The sequence below is a fragment of the Lactuca virosa genome, chromosome 3 (genome assembly GCF_052849685.1).
Source record: "Lactuca virosa cultivar CGN04683 chromosome 3, Lactuca_virosa_CGN04683_v6, whole genome shotgun sequence".
NCBI lineage: Eukaryota > Viridiplantae > Streptophyta > Magnoliopsida > Asterales > Asteraceae > Lactuca > Lactuca virosa.
In genome coordinates this window covers 63879863-63891486 of record NC_136428.1, presented here as the reverse complement: position 1 = coordinate 63891486, position 11624 = coordinate 63879863, and the positions used below count along the sequence as shown (strand labels likewise).

General features: G+C 30.7%; 1 long non-coding RNA gene across 2 annotated transcripts; it reads left to right on the top strand.

The window, feature by feature from the left end:
- The first annotated feature begins 219 nt into the window (after positions 1 to 219).
- LOC145162363 (uncharacterized) lies at positions 220 to 1438 on the top strand. Of its 2 annotated transcripts, none has more exons than XR_013739057.1 (3): positions 220 to 603; positions 775 to 865; positions 1176 to 1438. It is a non-coding gene; the product is annotated as an uncharacterized LOC145162363 (long non-coding RNA). The 2 variants fall into 2 exon arrangements; XR_013739056.1 differs by having other exon boundaries at positions 964 to 1438.
- Positions 1439 to 11624: the final 10186 nt, after the last annotated feature.

Below are 11624 nucleotides of genomic sequence, written 5' to 3'. Positions count from 1 at the left end.
TATATATATATAATAAAAGAATCCTCTTTGCCACGTGTCATTTCAATCTTTGATTTTTAGCAAATGTGAAATTCCTTTTTTGCCCCTTATTCTTATAATAGTCTCGATTACATGTCCAGCTCATATGATTTCCATAACAGATCTCCTATTTTAATGTTAATGCATATTATATCTTATTCACGTTTGCAAGGACTTGATTACTTACTATATTCAATCTTCTCAAAAATTCTATATCTGTGTGAAATCGTCAATTTCAATTTTGAAATTAAATCTCATCATCTCCCCTATATTGTCGCCTATGGCATAACCATTTTTCTCATATTCTTCTCTCTTTCTCTCCTAATCAAACTGATTAATATTGTCCGCCCTTTCTTTCTATCTCTCTCTCAATATTGAATCAGAGTTACTAGAGATTTAGTCGATACTGCAAATTGCATCAACATTTCACACATGGTTTCAGTCAATCTTCTTGTGGTTAGTATATTAATGTTCATCACCTCGCATGTCAGTGTCGGATGAAGATGGTGATGATGGCCATCATATCACTTTCTCATTCCTACCCCGTCTAAGGTGACTGTGTCCCATAAAAGCAGCCATCCAAAGGTAATCACGATATTATTGTTGTTTTTATTCCTAAACCCTATATAGTCGTAGTTTTTGAAGGGATGGTACTGTTGGGGTTAACGAAATAAAAATCTATGACTTCAGTTCATCATGTTTCATATCAGATTTGATAAATTGATTGTAACCATTGCTTCAATTTCCATGTTGCAGCACCTGCACGTGTTGATCTCCTTGCACTAATTGACGTCATTGTTCCTCCAGGAATCACCGAATTGGATCTATCAGAAACTTTATTTTCCAGGTAATTTGTTTTTCTTCGTTTTCTTCAATGAAACTCAAAAATCAAAATGATAATCTTTGATTTCTTTATCTTCTATGATCTGGATATACAAACACTAGGTTCTTAACATTCCCATGACGATTAAAAAATGAACAATGGAAATTCTAACTCCGATGGAGCTTAATTGTTCATTTTGTTTATGAAAACGGATTAGTGTTCAGTCCAGAAGTTCTTTACCGCATAGAAGATGATCTCCATGAGAAATTCACCACTGGACTTTCTCAATTTGTTGCATTTTCATTGGGCATTAACTACCATTCGTTAATTGCAGCACCACATATGATCATGAATGGCTACAAGAAGTTTTTATCTGTTGTTGCTGCTACTGAGTATTCCTTCAAACATGCTCAAAAAGTCAAGGAGTATTTGAAGGTGACCACTATTTCTTTGATTTTTGGTGTTAAGTGCCAGTGGTTTAATATTTTGAAATAATAAGTTTGATATGGATATATGATCATCATTAATCAATGGTGGGATCCAAGTAAATTTGTAATAAGAACAACACCAGTTTCATGAAAGTATGTTTTTTGTATAGGCTGAGATCACAAATCTAATATATGTAGCTATGGAACTTCCATTTTCTTCTTCCTTTTTGGATTATAACATTTAATATGTTGTTTTTTGATATTTTAGTGCTCAGATCTGTTTTTTGTTTAGTAGATAATGCAGGTAATCTCTGGCTAAATAATTATATAAAATTGATCAAAACCTGGATCTGTCAGACGACTACCAATACATTTCTTATATTATATTCTTAGTTTTGGTACCTTGAAATTTGGTTTTTTACTGTTAGTAACTCAGATTCTAAACAACCAAAAGTATTATCTTTTTGAGTAGTAATGAATTAACAGATGTGTCATTTACTCGATATTTATCACATAAAAATCATTCATCCAAACAAATGACTTATGCAGGTTTTACTGTTTGTTTAGGTCTTATTTTAATTTTTATATTTGGTTGGTTGCAAGTTAGACACAAAATACATGCAATGTAACATCTTTAGGTTATATACAAATAATCCGCTTAGAGAACCATCTATTGAGGAGTAAGTTTCTTCCTATCATTAATCTCCCTTCTTGATAAAAGAATCATTTGTCACACGTCACTTTCTATATCCATTTGTCCTTCAAACTGATATGACCATATTGTTGTTTTCCCATTTATAAGTTTTTGATGATGTGTATTTCTTAGTTGAATCGTTTTAATATGTAACTAGGATGTTATGTTCAAATTTATATGTTTTTGTAGATGTGACTTTATTCATATTTGACTCTGATGTGCTCTATTCATATTACAAAATCCACAAAGATAAAACCGATATTCGTTACCCCACGAATTTGTTTCCATGCTTGATTTGTTGCAAGACATATAAAGGTTTTGATTTGTGTTTGTGCGTGAGAAATAAATCTTGGAAGGATGGACGATTTTCTAATACGTCTCTACAAACAAAACTCCAAATTATTCCCCAACTACTACGTATATGAAATATTGCATATATAGTCCCTGTTTTAATATGTTAATAGTCTTAAATTGTCCATGTTTCATAGTTTTTCACAAAAAAAAATAAGGATAGAAAATAACAATTAATGTACATATTTCACAACAATATACTGTTATAACACTAATTGTTTTCCAATTTTTTTTGTTAAAGCACTATACTTTATGTTAATATTTTCTTTATGCAACCTATTCTATTAAATTATATATTTCAATTGATACTTAAACAAGTGTTGAATTCAAATTCAAAAATCAAATAAACAATATATAAACGTCTTAATTATTTAATTGTTATAAGTTTAATATATATTTATACATACATTATTATTGCGATGTATGTTATTTGTTTGATTTTCATTTGATGTTGATTTAATATTATATTTCTTAATTTAATATTGTATTTCTTTAATATTATTTACAATTAAAAATTTAGACAAAAAACTTATATCTTGGTAAGTAAAATTTTATAAATCTTTTGATTTTTTATTGTCATTTTTAGTTATCAATATATGTGGTTTCCACGGGTTGTAACCTAGTATGTATATATATATATATATATATATATATATATATATATATATATATATATATATATATATATATATATATAGAGAGAGAGAGAGAGAGAGAGGTACATTCAAATGTTTCTCATATCGATTGTGTGCTAGAATGCACTAATAAGAATTTAGTAAAAGTTAAATTATTATTTAATCAAATAAAGATAGATATTAAATGATTTCCATAATTATATGTATATTAAATAATATCTATAATTATAATTTTTTTTATGGAAACTAATTAAATTCGTCATTAATGTCAACAATAATAATCTTTCTGAATGAATTTGTATCAAGAATAATGAGATTGTATTCTAGCATAATGAGAGTGTGTTCTAGTAGAATACACTCTCGTTCTTCATATTCCATGCAACTTTATTACATTTTAAGTGAGTGTGTCCTGAAACAAAACACGAATCCATACATAAAACCTAAATACGAATTCACTTTGAAAGAATGTCATTGCTGTCATTAATGACGAATTCAATTAGTTTCCATAAAAGGAAAATTATAATTATAGATATCATTTAATATACATACAATTATGGAAATCATTTAATATCTATCTTTATTTAATTACATAATTATTTAATTTTACTAAATTCCTATTGGTGCATTCTAGCACACAATAAATGTAAGAAACACAATAACCTAACCATATATATATATATATATATATATATATATATATATATATATATATATATATATATATGCCAATTTTAGTTTTAAATTTTTATTAGCATGTGTTGAATGGGACCTCCATGGAGGAAACCCTCAACATAGTCGAGGGGATGGGAACACCTTCTTGCCTCTATGTGGTGTTAAGCCTCGGCTAAAGAGAATGCATCTCCAACTTACCATGCATGCCAAATACCCTTTCACATGATACTCAATGGGTTGGAAAATGATGTTCACTTAGGCCATCTCTAATAGGAGTTGAATGGAGAGTTGAATCCCATTAAACTTAAAATCTTCATTTTGGGTTAATGACATGACACTCAATAGAATGGGGATTGAACTTTACACTCTCTCTCTCCCCTCTCGCACTCACACATACATATAATGAGTTAAATGTACTTGTGTCAATCCATTGAAATCATATGAGTTTAATGGAGTGTAGAGTTTAATAGGTAAAATTATATTGTAAGTGGAATGTACATATGTCAATCCATTGAACTCATATGAGTCCAATGCATTGGAGATGACCTTAGTGGCGAATTCAATTCACAAGGAGTGGGGTGCATGGCCCCCGCTTAAAATTTGGTCACACTAGGAATATGTAAAAAAATTATTTATTTTGTTTTTATTTTTTACTATGGTTCCACTTCAAAAAATATTGGTCCCACTCATCCAACATGTCCCTTTTTCTCGTCCGATTTTTCTCTCCCGTTCTTTTAACATATTCTACCAAGTAACTAAGATGTAGAACCCATTGTCTAGTACCTCAAACAAATCAACATTGTCGGAAGTTAGCACTCCACAACCACCGCTGCCTGATGGGACGCCATTTCCTAACATCGCTCACTAACCAACAACATTTGTCGCCGCACATGAGCCATCATCGTTTAACATCGCATACCACCATCTTCGGAAAGTTTGTAAGTTTATTCCACTGATTTGTTTTGATTTTGTGTTCAATTTTCAGAAATGGGTTTGATACTCTGAAATCTGATTTTGTGTTCCATTTCTAAACTGAAATGGGTTTATCTTGCTTAATGGTTTTGTGTGACCTGATTTGAGGGATTTCTGATTTATGATTTTTGCGTTATACTCTGAACTGATTTTTGCTTTGTAAACTAATTTTTTTCTTTGATTTAATACTCTCAGCCGATTAATTTATGTTAAATGGTTTTGATACTTTGGTTTGCTTTGCTTAATGGTTATGTGGGACAACAGAAAGATATTTAACCGAATAACAGGGGGACAAAATTCATATTTTTGCTTAACCGTTTTGGTTAATGTTGTTTTCTTAATGGTTTTATGTGACTTAGTGACTTTGTTTTGTTTTATATTTAATGGTTTTGTTTAATGATTTTTATTCTTTAATGGTTTTCTATTGTTTAACTAAATCAAATTTCGGATAAATTTTCAAATAATTGTGTAATTTGCGTGGTTGAAAGAGAATGATTTTGCAAGGTTATGAATGAAAATATTATCAACCGTTTCTCAGTTATGTGTCATCCTAGTTTTCAATTATAAAATGAAATTTAGTTGAAGGTTTTAATGTTATTCTACTTCTTAATATTTTAATTTTTTATTAATTTATCTCGTCAACAACCAAATGTGCACCCTACTTGATTTTCGGGCTAGATCCATAATATATATATATATATATATATATATATATATATATATATATATATATATATATATATATATATATATATATAGAGAGAGAGAGAGAGAGAGAGAGAAAAAAAGGGAGAGATAAAGAGGGAGGAATAAGAGAAAGATTACGAAGGGCGTAGTCACACCACCACCATGCGGGGTCCCCCAACTCACGTGTCATCTTCAGTTCCATGTAATCATACGCGTAGCAAATACAAGACATTTCATACCCAGTTAACCTTGTTCAATGTAGGTTAAGAAAAACAATGTGACACCATTTTTTCCTTTTTAAAGTGGTGTGGTGGGTAGTTTCTAATAAAATGGAGTGATATAGAGAATGACATGACATATGATGTGGAAAAAAAATGATGTTGAGAGGAAGACCCATACCCACGAGTTTTTAGATTTTCATCCAAAACCTTAATTTTGTTAGAAATATTAGTCAAACTTTTTTATTTACAAATTCTCTAAATGAAGTTTCTTTTTAGACCGGTGTATATGCTACTACACTTCACCGCATTTTTTGGTCTGCAACGTTATCGCTACATCACTTTCCTGTCATCCCACAAAACTGATAGGAATTGTATCATACATTAACACACTTTTTTTTTCTTTTTTTTAATTAAATGAAATGTAGTTCTATAAAATTAATAAAAAGGAAATTATTTCATTAATTTAAAAAAAATACATATTAAAAAAGACATAAATAAAAAAAACATAATCGAAACATAGTAAAATAATATGTTGTGCCTAATCATCGTCGGTCATAACCTCATCATAATACTCGCATGAATCGTCTACAAAAATGTATGATTCGTCATTTGTATCGTCGAACAAATCGTCGTAAAAATAGTCAACAACGGGATTTAATCGAGCATTGAAGACATGTTCCACCAAATCGGAGTAAAGGTTATGGTATCCAACTCGATCGTATACTTCGCTTATGTTCGCCATGGATTCCGATGTACCGATACTCACTCCTTTCGAATGCTAGAAAATTCTAATTTCCATTGTAGCGGCAAATCGTTTTCCTTCATCTTCTATAATCATATAATGCAATATGATACATGTATGCATCAAGTTACTTATTTTTTTCACTCGAATGATCTTGTCAGTATCGAGAGTATCTGTCAACATCTCTTTAGAACATCAAATGCTCGCTCGATATCTTTCCTAACCGATTCTTGGGTCGACTTAAACTTTAATTGTTTTTCGTTTTTTGGATGTGAGAATGATTTCACAAATGTAGCTAACTTGGGATATATCCTATCAGTAAGGTAATATTCACACTTGTATGATGTCCCATTTGCTTGAAACGGCACATCATACAATTTCTCAAGGTTGATGTTGTAGAATATCGACAATTTGTCTAGAACATTGATGTCGTTGTTGGAACCCGTTGCACCAAAAAATGCATGTCATATCCAAAGATCATAGGATGTCATTGCTTCAAAGATTATTGTCGGCTGCTTCTGATCACCTCACATAAATTGATCATGGCACGCCATTTAAAATGTATAGTATAAATGTGTATTTGTAACAGAGAGAAAAAACAAAAAATGAAAACACTCGTTAAACAAAGCAACGGTAAAAAAAAAAGCGTATGATTCCTCGTGCAGTGGCCTTACCATGGTTTTTGTTAAATGTTAATCCTATCTTTATAACTAGAGAAAATGTCATAAAATTATCATCAATAACACTTTATTTATTTTTTAATTACTAAATTTCTAATTTTATTCGAGTGGTCAGCAAACGTTTTTTGATTTTATTATACCATCGACTTTGTTTATTACGGGGATAACTCGTTTCCAACCTACGTTGACTCCATGTCACCGATTATATCCATGTAGTCAATCCTCCTTAATAAATGAAGGTTTTTTTGCCACATGTCAATCTCTAATGAGTTTTGACACTTGTCATTTTGTGGTATTTTTGAAATAAATATTATCCACTTATCAATTTTTGGTTTGTTTCAATTTTTGGCATATATGAAATTCTCCCTATACTTATATATGTAAAGTATTAAATATCATATATATGATATTAAATTGCAATAAATACGTTTCTTCATTTTTTATTTTAAAGTAGTACATTAAAAATATTTTCTATTTACACTTTAATGTTTAATCTTTTTTTTAAATCAACCCGTGTATTACACGGGTCTCACACCTAGTCTACTCTAATAAATGAATGTTTTTTTGTCACATGACATGCTCTCATTCAATTTGTCAAATGTCATTTTGTGGTAATTTTGAATTAGTTTTTTTCCACATGTCATTTTATGGGTTTTTCTATTTTATTAAATTCAACATAATATTTTAATCTAATAATTGCAATAAATCCCTATTCTAATAAATAAATAGTTTTAATCTCCATTTGTCAAGTGTCACTCTAATACAACTCCTCATTAATATTATGTCATGTGTCATGTAGATATATTAGGCAACTCATTTCAAAATTTAAATTTTAAATTTCTAATTATATGTTAAATTTGAATTTATAATAACTTTAAAAGTTTGATATATATCCTAATTAATAATTTATTTAAAATGATTTATTTAAAATAATTGATTAATAATTATAGATTTTTATTATGAAAGTTTAATTAGTTTTATAACCGTGGTTCCCACAGGTTATAAACTAGTGTAGTAATAAATTGATATCATTTTCATTAATGAACTTACATTTTAATTTCAAAATTTCCAAATTAAAGTTCATTAGTTTTTTTGTTTATTTATTTATATTTAAAAGATAAAAAAAAAATCAATTTTAATAATTCATTATTTTTTTTATTTTCTTATAAATCCAAAGTTCTTAAATATTTAGATCATTATATTAATTTTTTTTTAATTAACTCATGTAATACATGGGTCTTACACCTAGTGGTATAATACAATCTGTAAAATTGTTGGCCAATTGGTTACAATTAGAATAGTTGGCCATAAAAGATTACATCTTTAACATCCTAAACTTTTACTAGCTTCAAACTAATATGATATTCAAATATTGATGATAGTATATCAATGGAAAGTCTTTGCAACAAAGAACATAATGAGAAAAGAATCGGATCAATTGAAGTTCGTACGAAGAAGATATAAGGTTTCAAAGTTGGCAATAAGTAAAAGATAAGGCAAATGCGAAATCACATCCCATGAAAGTCTAAATGTGATTTCATGGCTATGTCTTGGTAATAATTAACGAATCAAACCACATTTGTCTTTTCTCCTTTTATTTTGCATATATTTACCACTAATCTTACATAATATAGATATGTATTTTTATTAATATGTATAAATATTTATATAAATCATATATACATATAAATAAAATAATTTTACAAATATATATAAAATGTTTGCATACAAATACATATTTTAGGGTATATATATACGTACTTTTTACATTAAAAATCATCTATATATATATATATATATATATATATATATATATATATATATATATATATATATATATATATATATATATATATATATATATCTTGATGATAGTGGTCACAAGAAAGCACATGTTCTTCACGGAAAAAAAAAAAGAGAACTTATTCCCTAAAATGTCAATCAAAGGATTACACACAGTTATGGGGTGATGTTATTGAGATTCATGAAAGCTTACATGGATGATACTGATAATACAAAAGGATGGTCATGTCACCTCGATGGAGATATGAGACAATAAAATGTTTTGTTTCATATGTTGAGGCATAAGTTTTTCACAAAACTATTGGTGTCGGAGTTCAATGGGAGAAGACATGAAATCTATGAAGAAATCGAAAAAAAATTGGAGCATATGATAAAGCAGAGAAAAAAAATAAGGATTGAACGGAAAATAAATGAATTAAGTGGCTAGATTTCATATTTGCAATTTATGGTTGATTTCTTAGAATGTTATGTCTACCTTATCATTATGAATTTGTTTCATTTTTTGTAATGGGATATTATGTTCTAAAGTTTGAAACTATATTTAAGCTTAATTTTAAGATGTTTGATATTAAATTTCATTGTTTGTAAAAAAATATTTTTTAGATTAGTATAAAAATGAAAAAAATGTGTATATAAATAAAAATATTACATTCTAATATTATATTTAAAAGATTCAATAATTACTTATAATTTATAGTTATAACATTACAAATTAATATGTTGTATATATAATCATTAGTATCAACATAAATACTAAAACAATATGATATTTGAACTATTTTTAAATAACGATATAATAGATTTATATATATAAAAAATATAATAACGCTTTCATGAATTAGATTTTAATTAGACTAAAAAATCGGTCAATATCTACTAAAATGATTACTTAGTATATCCGCATTTTCACCGTATTCCTATCAGAATCATCTTCTGCATCTAACTTCCTCACATTCATCTGCAAAAATCGATCTAAAAAATGGCGGCAAATGGTGATACTTGGATTATCAGAAGGTCATTTCAAAAAGTGATATGTAATGAATTCTATGGTCCATATAACAACATGCATTTTTCTATTAGACTGTCATTGGGAGGAAAGTTCACAAAGACAGCGAGCCGCTCTTATGTTAGAGGCAGGGACGATTATTTTGATTTTGTTGAAATCAGCAAGTTTCGTTAGGAAACTGTTGAAGAAATTGTGAGGTCTTTAGGTTACAATAGTAAATCGTTCTTTTACATGCACAAAGTTCATGAATGCTTGCATTATGGACTGATCTGTTTGGAAACTCCTTCTGATTTCTTTTCATTCTATACAAATATGTTTTATGATCTGTAACGCCCGTAGATCCGGGCTAGTCAATTTAGAGATAATGAGCATCAAAAATGAGTTTTTGATGGAAGATTATTTAGAAGGAATAATCTTAACCAAGTGGTAGTATATGTTACAAGGGTTCCATACATATAAAGAACGCCGAAATCCGAGTTATAACGAACAAGTTATGGCCCGTCGAAGTTTTATGGCAAAACCGGCACGGCACCGGGGAGCGTAAATAGTGAATTTAAGATAGAGCGACTTTTAGCCTTAGAAATCTAAACGAAAGTCGTAGAATACGTTAAACCAAGAGCGTGCATAAAAAGAACGCCCAAATCTGACTTCGTATGAGGAAGTTATGATTTTTCGAAGTTTCGGCTTAGCAGTGTACAGCCCGAAGTTTGAATATTAGATCGAGCGGTTTTTAGCCGACACAACCTAAACGAGAATCGAAGATCTCGTTAATAGTAGCGTGACGATAAAAAGACAGACGAAAACGGATGTCAGATGAAGAAGTTATGAATTTTTAACGGACCAATCCTATCCCGGCCTGTTAAAAATATAACTTTTAAAATAAAGTCAAAATTAGACGACAAAGTCTAAACGAAAGTTGTAGAGTACGTTCCTGCCTACGCGTGGATATAAAGAACGTCGAAAACGGAGCTCGTATGCGAAAGATACGAATTTTTGAAGTCGGAGTATGAATTTGCGAAGCCTGTTGCAAGATCGATGACGTGGCTCGATCTGGGCCATCCATTGCTGATCTCAGAACTCGCTTCGGATGGAGACACATCGCACCTCGGTACGCCCAGCGTCCGAGATCGGGTACGCGCCGCGTACAGCTGCTTTCCTCGGTCCACAAGCCTCCACGTTGCCCCACCGAAGCTGCGCCATCTGTCACCTTATCCGAACTACGCCCCGCGTAGCAAAGGACTACGCCCAGCGTATATCCGAGGCTGGAGCCTATAAAAGGGGGGCGAAGTTGCTCGGATTTTCCACACCTTTCTCACTTTTCTCTCTAGTTTCTTTCTCTCTCTAGGATCCCAAACCCCCCCCCCCCTAAACCCTAGGTAAACCCCCTAACACCCGAAGGAAGCCCCGAGGCTCCCGGAGTATGGATGACAACCACAGACTATTCTAGACAGTCCAGTGGACACTAGTAGGCTCGCAACCTGTAGGTGTTTTGAACTGTGTGCTCACCAGTTGTACTCTAAAAACCCCTTGACATGTGTTGTGAGAGGAGTCTCGGAAACGACATTGTCGATAGAGGAGATTAACCCTGGCGACTATGCAACGTAGTGCCTAAACCCCTTGACATGTGTTGTGAGAGGAGTCTCGGAATCGATAAAAGAGAACAACCCTGGCGACTATGAGACTTAGTGCCTATTTATTAAACCATGGCAACGATGGACTTCGTGCCGATTCCTTAGGATGATCCTTAGGAATGAATGAACGAGGAATAGTTGATTCTTAGGGTAGATCCTTAAGAGTAAAGAAGATAATGGGGATGGGTAATTGGGTTGATTGTTTAATGTTTAAACATAATAATTATATTATTGTGGGTTGAAAACTCTATATACTCACCA